The 11,835-nt window shown below is 41.7% G+C and overlaps 1 non-coding gene across 1 annotated transcript; it reads left to right on the plus strand.

Annotated features, from left to right (window-relative positions):
- The first annotated feature begins 662 nt into the window (after positions 1 to 662).
- LOC115029370 lies at positions 663 to 768 on the plus strand. The gene has a single exon (XR_003834922.1). It is a non-coding gene; the product is annotated as a U6 spliceosomal RNA (small nuclear RNA).
- Positions 769 to 11,835: the final 11,067 nt, after the last annotated feature.

The following is an 11,835-nucleotide window of genomic DNA, read 5'->3' on the forward strand; positions in this document are numbered from 1 at the left end:
AAAAAAAAGTGCTTTGCTGACAAGATGGCTCACTGAGTGAAGTCATTTGCCTTTAGTCCTGATGATGTGAGTTTAGTCCCTAGGACCGACACGGTTGAAGGAGACAACCACTTCCCACAAGTTGACCTCTGACCTCTAGTCAAGCACTGTGGCACTTGCACACACAAATACATACATAATCAATCAATCAATCAATAAATAAAATTTTGCATTTAAATTTCTGAGAAAAACATAAAGCAAAAGAATTATAAGTGTGACTATGATTATTTGTAAAACTGAAGGTATAATATATTCAAATAAATATACAACGTGACTATGTCCAAAATAATCCATGTACATGAGGAACATTTAGTATTTGTAAGTCCATTAAGATGCTGTAGTACTTAAAGAACGTAGGGAAAGAAAAAAGTAGTATTATTACCTGATTTGATTAAATCAACACCCTATTCCTAGTAAGAAGTAGACCCTATTAGCAAAACCAGAATTTAAATCAGACACTTTTGCTATAACAAAAATCCACACGCCACAAACCAACACCAGGGATTATTCTTCATGATTCATTTAGAGGCATTTCCATTAAATTCATGAGCATGAAAAGAATGCCTGCCAAGGCTACCATTACTTTACCACTATTTGGGAACTACTGATTAGCACAGTAAGAAGTGCTTGCTTCGGCAGCACATATACTAAAATTGGAACAATACAGAGAAGATTAGCATGGCCTTGTGCAAGGATGACATGCAAATTCATGAAGCACCCCATATTTTTGCTTGATGCAACAAGGTAGGGGGATGCTAGAGGGGTGAGGCAGGAGTAGGTGAGTGGGTGGAGCAGGACCACCCTCATAATGGTAAAGGGGAGAGGGAAGAGAGGGGAAGAAAGGTAGGCTTGTGGAGGGATAATCAGGACGGGGGATATTGCTTGAAATATAAAATAATAAAATGATTAATAACAAAAAAACTAAGAAAAATTTTTAAAAAGAAAAGAAAGTATAATAAACATATATGTGCTATGTACTGGATGTAATCATACATATTTCATTACTTTCCAAAATCAACCAAAAAAAAAGAACACAACTTTCAGAAAATTGGATAATTACAGTATTAAAAGAAAACTACACCAGGAAATATTGATAATTCAATGTGGAGGAAAATATCATTAATAGATACAGATTATTAGATAAAGCATCTAATATTCAATTAATTTAGAAATGTTGAGAAACTGTGAGGAGAATTATTAAGGTTTTCTGTAAAATTAAAAGAAAGCTTAAATCACAGAATCTCATAAATGGTCACAAAACTTACTAAATTATTTGCATTTCAATAGAATAGTAATCAAATTATGCAATGAAAACCATGGTGAAGCTTTTGAGAAGCTTATCAAAATAAATATATTTCATCATATGAGAATTAAGATTGAAGAATATCTTTAAATTTTTAATGGTCTCACTATTTGCTTTCATTAAACCCCAATAACATCATTTCTCTCCTCCATACATCTTTCCACACCCTCTAACACCCTCCTCTCACTCCCTTTCAAACTCATGGCCTCTTTTTCCTTAATTATTATTGTCTTACATACACACATAAATGCATAAATATGTAAATATAACCTACTGAGTCTGCTTAACATTAGTTGTATGTATACGATTTCATGATCAAACAAAATGCAGAGAACAACTGTTTATACAGTGTCCATCCGCAGTTGGTACATCTACCATACAACCCCCCACATCTGAGGCTCAAGGGACATGGTAGAAAAGGAGGCAGAAAGATTGTAAGAGCCCCTTTTAACTGCTATTCATGAATATTCTTCTAGCCACAACAATAAATGTGGCACTAAAGAAGAAGTAAAAACCATTAAAATCCAAGGAGCAGTTGAGGTGTGTGAGAAGTCCTGTGTCCTGCATATGATTGTCAGCACTGCATAAGCAGGTGTGGTGGATCAGGACTCTAATTCCAGCACTGGAGAGGTGAAGCTAGACGAGGGATTCCAGGACAGCCTGGCACATATGAGACTGTCTTTAATATAAATAAAGACAGTAGGTGCCTGTTCCTAAACCTGATGAACTGGGTTTTACCCAAAGAGTAGAAGGAAAGAAGAGAGCCCTACAGTTTATCCTCTGACCGCCACACAGTGGCCTCAAAACATGTTCAAATGCAAATGGACACATGTGCACACACATAATAAATAAATTAATATATTAAAATTTTAAAGAAAAAACTAACCCCTTTGTGCACCCTAATCACTAGTCGATTGCAGGGCGTGGGGATTGGTTTATGGGGGGTATATAGAGGAAAAGTCAGATGGGCTTAGAAAATACACTCAAATTTAATTTTGATGGTAGTTCTCATTTCTGTATTTCTAGTTTTTACTCTGAGCACATATTATAGTTATAAATCAGAGGGAAAATAATAAATCTTCAAATTTTACTCAATTCAATATTTTTAAAGCACAGTGTTCTCCAAGGTTAGTTTCACAGCAATGCTCCTAAATAATTGTTGTTCACTCAGACAGATTAAAATCATCTGTCCAGAATTCCAGAGCTGACAGCTACTTCAGGCCTTCAGCTTACTCACCACTCATATGTAACAGACAGAGAACATTAAGAAACATGATGACCAAAAAGAAGCTTTAATTCACATGCTGGAAGAGAGTGTACAGAAAATATCTTCAAGTGGCCAAAAAATGCCATTAAAAATTTACCCAGTGTACAAATTCCTCCTTTGATTGATTTGCCAGAATACAATGCCATAGAGCAAATAGATCTTCCAGCACAGTAGGCACAGATCTCCAGAGGGGCATCCGGCTGCCCTCCTGTGTAGGAGAAAGCTTTTTGGATGTGCACCCTACTGCATGGGAGCTGCTCCGTGCTCTCAGTTTCCAGCAGATCCCAAGTGTGAACAAAGGAGCCGATCAGGACCATAAAAATCAGCCCTGCGCCCAAGAGAGAGAAAGGCAGAGATTTGGAGGAGCAGGGGGCAACAACAGAAAGCACGAAGGGGAAATAAAACAAAGTCCGTGGTTGATAAAAAGGAACTGAAGGCCAAGTAAGGGAGACTACATGAAGCTGAGGTTGTACCCTGGGCCCCTCAACAGGAGAAGGAAGGCACTGGCCTTAGCCACAGTTCTCACTGAACCCTTACAAAAGTTCTGATCACTGGAGACTCGATACAACTCCTAGAACACTACCCCAAGTCACAAATTGAGAATCGAATATGCCTGTGAGGTTTTTAGTGCAAATCTGCTTGGCTGTAAAGCCCAACTAATGTTCCTGTACTCCTGCAGAACAGTAGCCTGTGTGGGAGCCAAAGGAGCCAAGTAGGTCACAAAGGGTCCATCTGAATGGGAATGGAGGAACATGGTGTATCAGGCTGGCTTTCCTCTTATTTGACCTGCCTATTTTTCCTGTGTTTCTCTGCAAGAGTCTTGTGTCTCCCAACTTGCTCTTCTATATCCCTTAGCTAGAATGTTAACCACCAAAGGAGCTGGCTGCCACACATCAGGTTCTTAAGTTGTACAGCCTCTTCCTATGTGGCTAAAACTGTCAAACCTCCTCCCACCCCAAGTGAAGCCCTTCTCCCTGTCCTTTCCTCATTGCTCTGCAGGAACCACCAACAAAGTTCTGAAATGCCAGACATGTAGAAATCTTCGCCATGTGGAATATTTTCAAGAATAAGAAACCTAAAAAGACTCAAACCTTCTCTGTAGAGTGAACCATATACATAAGTCACCAAGTGGTGTATGTATAGACCCAGACCACCCACTAAAAACAAGGGAGGGAAAGAGAACAGTGTGACCAAATGCATTTAGCTGCATACTCTGCCTCCTCTTCATCTTGCACACAAGCCTATTAAAGGTTGCAAAAAGCCCTAAAGTCAATGCATTAGATTAGCCCAAATTTCTCTGAGCATAAAGCCTTTTTGCGGGTTACTTCTTAACATTTCCTGGAATGCTAGAAATTCAGTAATAAATTAAAGAATGAGACTCAAGAAAGTTTGTGTTTCCTGATCTGCTCCACGATATAGACAGAAAGAAAGTGGAAAATGTGCCTACTCTGGTCTTATCAATGTCTTCTTGAGTTTTCTGGTATGTCTCCTCTTGGTCTGTTTTAGGGACACCGTCAGCCACCATAAATAAATCATGGCAGGGATTTGATACACTATGACCAGAAGTTGGCTAGCATTTCTCTATATCAGATTCCTTACTATCAAATTACTGAGAGACAATATCTCTTCTGTAACATATGTACCAGGTTTGGATCACAGGACTATACATTGCCAGACATATAACTACACACAGCTCTCATTAGTCCATGCTGAATTAATCTCTCTGCTCTATCAGGGTCAATATACTCATTGGAGAGATTTCATAGTCTGTCTGAAATTGCTTCAGGTTTGGCCTTGTAAGCACTGACTTCAGCGAGTGTAAGACTATTTCTCAAGCTATTACCATTTTCCATTTGTTAGTGACAGATGCACACAATTGCTGGGATATCAGGAACACTGCCTTCCAAACAACTCTGTAAATATCTACGACAGAACACCTTCTCCTCTTGGCTATTCCATCAGGGAGGGGGACTAGTAATGCCAATTGCTCCACCTTTGTATAAGAGACCGCTTTCAAGATGAATTGTCCTAGCAGTCTCTTTTCTCTGGGATTTCTAACTCCATGTTCATATCCTACGTCCCATTTTCGAACCTTTCTCCCCTCTACCCGCCCCTAACCCTGGCTACCCACTAATTTGCTTTAACTCTGTGCTGTCTGCCTCAGTGGGTTTGCTGTATCTCCTTTCAGAGAGTCCTGACTCTCAGCTTGCATGCTCTATCCCACAACAGCCTAGAAAGCACAAGTTAGCTTGCACAGTGCAGTAACTCATTTGCAACACAGATCCAAAGAGCCACCCTTTGATCTTGGAAAATATAACACTGTACGTAATTACCCAGAAAGAAAAGAACTTGGAAATACAATCACATTTTCCTTGTTACATATTAGAGCAAATGAGACCTCACCTGGCTCTGCTGTGTTCCCCAAGTCCTGGCATTTAGATTCCTGCATAAATACAAAGCCACTTAGCTCAGGAACACACACTTCATTCTTTTCTGGAATGGGAAAAAAACAACTTCACACAACTTCACCGTGTAAGGTCAGTGTCTGAAAACTCTACCCAGAAAGAAAGGAGTTTAGAGCTCTCCGGACTCTACTTAAATAACCCTGACTTTGTCATGCAACCTAGAGCTCTAGCAAGGGCACTTTTCCCAAACTCCCTGAAAGCAGCTTCCCTGAGGAAATAGTCACAGTGTGGCATTAGTGTACCACAAGAGTATGGGCTAGAGAGACCAAGACTTGAACTAAAATGTTGCCCTGCCATTTGATTGTGGGATCTCAGCCATGAAGAGGAGTGAACTGGAAAATGGCTATCTTCATTTCTCCTTCTGAAATCATCTATGGGTTACCCAACACATTAAGTCACCACTACCTAAAAGACCATTACAAAGGGATTTACACTTCTACAGATGTCAATGTCTGGGCAAAACCTGGGTCCCACCACTGGGTAGACTGCAATTACAGGTAAAACCTCTCTCTGATAGCAAAAATATTCATTAGGAGCAACTTCTGGGTTATATAGAGCTGAACTTTTGCTTTGTTATTTATTTATTTATTTACCTCCATACTCATCAATTCCTTCCTTGGTCCTTTATTTCTAAGCAGGCCTCTCAGAAGACCTCTACCTAAGCTCCCAAGATGATATTTTAAAAAGAGAACCCTAAGGCCCAAGTGAGTATGCTTCAATCCCGCTTAGAAGGGGGGAAACAAAATAATCACAGGATGCAGAGGAAGGGGGGTACCTGAGTGGGGGAAGGGAGAGGAGAGGAGGAAGGGGAACCAGGAGCAGGTATGGGGATAGACAGGAAAGAAGCCCAGAGGGCCAGGAAAATGAATGGAAATATGCATCTGCAGGGGTTGGGCAATAGATGGATTCTCTAGAAAGTCCCAGACACCTGAGATATGAGAGACTCCCAGGACTCAATGGGGATAAAATGCCCAACAGTGGGGAAATGGAACCAGAAGAGATCACCTCCAGTAGATAGACAGGGCTCCCAGTGGAGAGTTAGGGTCACCAATCTACCTTCAAAATTTGTGACCCAGAATTGTTCCTGTAAAAAAGAAATGCAGGGACAAAAAATGAACCATAGACTGAAGAAAGACCACCCAGTTACTGGTCCAACTTGGGATCCATCCCATGGGCTGACACCAAATCCTCTGAGAGGCTCTACCAGCAGCTGGCTGAGACAGATGCAGATCCTTACAGCCAACCATTGGACTGACGTTGAGGACCCCAATGGAAGAGTTAGGGGAAGGATTGAAGGAGCTGAAGGAGATGACAACCCCATCGGAAGACCAACAGTGCCAACTAACCCATACCCTTGGGAGCTGCCAGAGACTAAGCCACAAACCAAAGAACATACATGGCCTGGTCTGTTGCCCCCAACACATATATAGCAGAGGGCTGCCTTGTCTGACCTCAGTGGGAGAGGATGTGCCTAATCTTGTAGAGACTTGAGGCCTAAGGGAAGGGAGGGAAGGGGGATGCTGACAGGGATGGGGGGAGGGAAGTGCAGGTGAGGTAGGGGGTGGATGGGTGAGGGGGTGGGGAAGCACCCTCTCAGAGTCAAAGGGGAGGGGGTGAAGAACTCTTGGAGGCAGAACCAGGAAGGGGAGCAACATTTGGAATGTAAATAAAACAATAAAAGAAAAAATAGGAGAGAGAACCCTAGTTACCATATACCATGGTATAAACTCATCTTTCCTGATGGGGACAGAAATGACATTCCACCCAGGGCCCACCTGAGACAAGTCTCCTCATTGTCTGTGCCTCATAACTCATGTTTAAACCAACAGCCAAAATGATACATTGCAAAACAAAATTAGGCCATATTTTTCTACAACTTAAGCACCATTACTCCTAGAGATGAATTTGCATCAAAGGTGTCTCCCTTCCTCCTGCTCTGTGAATGCTCACAGTGCTTAGCCCATTGTCCTTCTATTCAAATGTTTGTGCCATTTGTTTACCTGTGAGACCTGCCCAGTTCATTCCAACCTTTGCCCTTGTTACTATTGAACCAGATTCCTCACAATCTGTGTAACTGCTTTCCCTCATCTACAGGGTGACTTCCAGCCGGTCAAACCACCAACACCACTGTTTTATGTGCCTCCATTAATGTAAACTGCCTGGATTAGTCAAGGTTCTCTATTGCAATGGACCCCAACCTGTGGGTCGTGACCCCCTTTGCACATTCCACATCAGATATCCTGCTTGTCATATATTTACACTACAATTCATAACTGTAGCAAATTACAGTTACGAAGTAGCAAGGAAAAGAATTTTATGGTTAGGGTCACCACACCATTAAAGGGTCAACAGCCTTAGAAAAGTTGACAATCACAGCTCTTGAGAAACATAACTGATAGAATGACTTAAAATATTTTCATCCATTAGACCATGAATGAGTGAATGAATGAATGAATGAATATGTTTAGATTTACCAGAGTGGGTTACAGGCTATGGTCCAGCTAGTCCAACAATAGCCACTGACCTATGGAAAGTCCAAGTGTCCAGTAGTTGTTTAGTCCATGAGGATGGATGTCTCAGCTGTTCTGGTATGCCAGAATTCCAAAGAAGTAGGCTCTTAGCAGCCAGAGTTACAGCTCTCCAAGGGGGAGGCTAGAGCAAGGCAGGCTGCCAGGCCTCTTTCACAGATGCTGCTGTCCTGAAGTTGATTGGTCACAGGTGGCAGGACACAGCAGGGTGGCTAGGAGCCAAGATGGGACTACCAAGGAGGAAATGGCTGTGGTAGGCTCAAGCAGCTTCAGAGAACTAAAGCTTCAGGAGAGAATATTCTTCCCTAAACTGTTACAGCTCAATAAGACACACATTCTCAGATGGTCTTTGGTGAAACTCTTATACTTTATTCCTTATGGATAGGGTCATATAAACATTTTCAGGTGGGTTGGGATCTAAAGGCAGATGTTTTCTTTTGGTTTGGTCTGAGACATTAGAAATGGCTCATCTACACATGAAAGGGCACCAGGTGTCCCTGCATGACTAATTGTCACAGTCCTTTCCATCCAGTGTCATGGTCACATGTTCCAGGACAAGAACCTGGTCTGGAGTAGATTTAAACACCTACCATTCTTAATTAAGAGAATTTCCAGGGTTTCTAAATCTGCTTGACCTTACCAGCTTTGCTATCAAGGATGTGTTTATAAAAAGATAAAGAGAGGAGGGGATATGTTCTATGGAGGTGTGGTGAGGTATAGGGGATGGGGGTGCCTCAGAGGTCCCATGCCAAGGCATTCCTTCCCCCTGAATAGAGTTTATTCGGGGCATGGGGAGGGGAGTTAAGAGGGTAATAGAGGCAGAGAAAGGCAGAGAGAGAGAGTAGAGATGTAGAGGAGTAGAGGCAGGCCATGAGCATGTGAAGAGAGAGGGAGGAAGGGAATGGGGAGAGGGTAGGAGCAGAAAGGGAAGAGCAAGAGCAAAAGAGAGAGGAGTGGGCAAGCAGCCCCTTTTATGGTGGGTCAGTCCTACCTGGCTGTTGCCAGGATAACTGAGGGGTGGAGCTTAGACAGAATGCTAACAGTCAGGTGGCAAGGTCCACTGCCCCACATAATGCCCAGTGAAAGAATGGACTTGCCAGCAAGAGTAAGAGCAAGTAGGCACAGAGCAGCCGGTTTTATCTTCTTATGTCCTTTACATAGGCTGCCAGCAGAAAGTGTGGTCCAGATGAAAGGGAGGAATCATGGTCTCACATGCTGTGTCAGTCTTTCTCTGTCACTTATTCTTCTAAGGACTGTAGTTGTTTTAATATTTCCATGTGTTTTCTGTATCAGCCAATGAGGAAAGGTATTAGTGCTCTTGTGTTAGAGGGAGCCATATGGTGGCTCAAAGAGATTAAGTAACTTATTAGAGGTCACAGGACTAAGATGAATAGAAAGCAGTGAAGCTCTGATCTGAACATGAGTGAAAGGCTCAAGAGGCTATGCATGAGACCCTCTGCTTGATCATCTCTCTACCAAAAGGGCCAACTGGCTCGTCCTTCAGTGTCTCAGAAGTTGAATTCTGAGGAGAGAGTGTTTTCAGGGAAGAAACAAGGAGTTTTCTGTGCAAACAGGAAGGGCTAGGTTTGTCCTATCACAGGTAAAGACACTTTAATATACTTGGTGGATCCCATTCTCTTAAAAAAAAAAAAACTCTAGCTGAGATTACAAAAATGTAAAGCAGAAGTTATATATTATAAGGTCATGTGAATATCTTTGTGTGCAAATGGACACTTGTGTAGGGGTATGTATCAGGAAAGACCTTCTAGCAAGCTGACATTTAATTTAGCCTACAGGAATGAACAGGAGACAGCTTTGGAGAGAACAGTCCTGAGTTTATGTGCTGGGGACAGAGGGTGGCATTGGGAAGAGGCATTCACCTTTAATGGAGCAAATGCCAGTTTTGAGAAGTGTGAAGCAGTTGCATGTTAGTGATTCCGTGTCAAAGCATAATACTCAGAAATATGCAGTGAGCACATGGCAAAGATTGATTTACCTCACTGAAGGAGGAATAAACAGGATGGCAAACCTGGTCCCAAAGACGTGGTTCCAAAGAGAATATGAAAACTCAGAGCGTATTGTCATGGAAAGAATGCTGGGATACAATTGTGTTAGACACCCAACCACTAAAGTACAATGAAACTTTAGCATTTGTTTATCTTCTATGCTCTACAAAATTCTACCAAATACAAATCTCTTGCAACTTGACAGCAGTTTGAAGTTGGCACTTACCTTGATGAAGTTCTAGCAGCAATTAGTAGGAAATAGTAAATTAGAAACCTCCATCAAAATATCAGCTTGGTGTGTGCGTGCGTGTGTGTGTGTGTGTGTGTGTGTGTGTGTGTGTGTGTGTGTGTGTAGGCTTACTAGACAGTGTCCTAGTTTGACATTGAAGGGTATTAGATGTCTTTTTGTCTTACTTCCAAGCTTGACTTATATTTTTTATAAATACTAAAAGGAAAGAAGTAGAAAGGAAGAGTCTGCTGAGGGGCGGGGTAGGTGTATATGAGTGGTGGCTTTGCCTGCTCTTATGAGGATTGTGAATGTTATTCTAGTAGATGTGGTTTGATGGAAAAACTGAAGCAATTCACATATTCATCTATTCAACCATCCATCGATCCATGTTCCAGCCCATGTATTCACCCAGTCATCGTGTGTTCCCCCATCCATTCACTCATTCACCTAACCACCTACTGGTCCATACCTCCATCTTTCCAATATTTTTTTTATTAAAATGTCCATGCACTCTATTCAGGTTTGTCAATAGAGAGGTAAATAAGCCAGTGCACCCATAGATCTACACTTGGGCTGTATGATGGTGGTTATTCTTGGTTGTCAATTTCACTATGTCTAGAATTAACTAAAGCCCAAGTGGTTGGATTCACCTCTGAGGGAATTTTCTTAATTAAATCATTTCTAAGTGAGAAGACTCACCTTTAATCTGGATCTATTGAGGTAGGAATAATCCTATGACCTCTAGTAAGTTACTTAATCCCTCTGAGTCACCATGTGACCCTTCTCTAAAATGAGAGCACTAATATAAGCCTGTCCTTATTGGCTGATACAGGAAACACATGGAAGTATTAAAAGAACTACAGTACTTAGAATAAGTGGCACAGAAAGACAGAAGGAGCACAGGAGAGCTAAGATATCCAGGGTTTCCATTCTAATCTCATCCAAGGATGAAGCTCGGCTCTATAGAGAGCCAGCTGAGGTACATGAGCGCTGGGTAGAATCTACCAGAGTGAATGGCCAGGGCTTGCTACAGCAGTCTAGGAGTAGATCCAGTTACACATAAAACATAAACAACTGCAATTCTGGGTCTCTAACACCATCCCCATGGCAGAAACTACCAAAGAAGCAGTGCTTCTCTGGCATTCTTGTTCCCACGTTAACCTTATGGCCAAGTAAAATGGCTGCTTCCAGTGTTCCTGGGGAGCACTGACAACTCAGAGGCAAAGGCTGTTTCAGATCCTCACTCTTCTTTTCATTACGGTCAAATTTCATTGATCTTGCATTGAAACATTTTTCAGCATTTCCCTAACAGTTGGTGGACTGCAGACAATTGTGTGGGTTTCTCTTTGTTCTTAGTTTTAATTTTGAGAAATCAATATGTTATCCATGATGCCTTCAGACAATATTAAATAACACAATCAACTTGAATTTTATTATGAAGATTATATCTTCCAGAGTATTTGCACAAAAGTCCTGGGATTTGTGAGGCTGTAAGGTGCTAGGCTTTCTAGGACTTAAAAAAAAAAAAAAAAAAAGGATCAGAAACAGAAAGGGTCAGGTGCCTGAACAGATCAGAAAAATAAATTGCTAGACCCAATTCAGGGAAAATTAATAGATTTACGGAAATTATGTTTTGCAGTCAATATTAAAAACGTTTTGAAGTTTTGGAATAATCTCAATTTTACCTCCTAGTTAATAAATAGAAGAACATCAAAGAGAATGTGTATGCTGGGATATTTTTTGACACAAAAAAATCTTTATAGCTAGGTCAGGAGAGTAGATTCAATGCAGAAGAAGCCTTCTAATCACCCACCAGGGAAGTAAGGAGAAGCTGCAGCAGGAGGTAGCTCTTTGCTGTTTGGAGCAAAACAGCTGGATGAAAATGGGGGGGGGGGGGGGGGGGGACTTAGAGGCACATGTGGCTCACAGGGCTGGGCTGGAGATTGGATGGAGCCCTTCTGATTTCCTACCCAGCACCCTTCAGATGCTTCATGCTAG

Source organism: Mus caroli, chromosome 14, assembly GCF_900094665.2.
Source record: "Mus caroli chromosome 14, CAROLI_EIJ_v1.1, whole genome shotgun sequence".
Lineage (NCBI taxonomy): Eukaryota > Metazoa > Chordata > Mammalia > Rodentia > Muridae > Mus > Mus caroli.